The sequence below is a fragment of the Asparagus officinalis genome, chromosome 1 (assembly GCF_001876935.1).
Source record: "Asparagus officinalis chromosome 1, Aspof.V1, whole genome shotgun sequence".
Classification (NCBI taxonomy): domain Eukaryota; kingdom Viridiplantae; phylum Streptophyta; class Magnoliopsida; order Asparagales; family Asparagaceae; genus Asparagus; species Asparagus officinalis.
Window position 1 is genome coordinate 19,788,275 of NC_033794.1, and position 366 is coordinate 19,788,640.

Sequence of the window (366 nt, forward strand, 5' to 3'; positions counted from 1 at the left end):
CTCCGTCGGGAATTCATATCTGATTGTAACTGAAATCCTTGGAGTCATCTTTTGCCTTATTTTGGCGAAGTTGCTTATGCGTTGACCGGCATCGATCTTTACTGTAACGCGTTGACCGGCGTTAACACAGTTTATACTCATACGTTTGCTGGAGTCTACACAGTTTAAGCTCTTAAGGCATTGGAGCGTGAAGGTCCCGAATGTTGGGCTGCAGGACCAACTATTAAAGTTGATTTATCTGCGTGTATGGATCTTATCCTAAAGTTGTTGGATGCTCAAGTCATGAGACCAACTAAAGAAGCTGATACGTCAATGACTCACATTTATAGAATTTTTGGCAAATTCTCAGCCATCAACGGGTTTGAT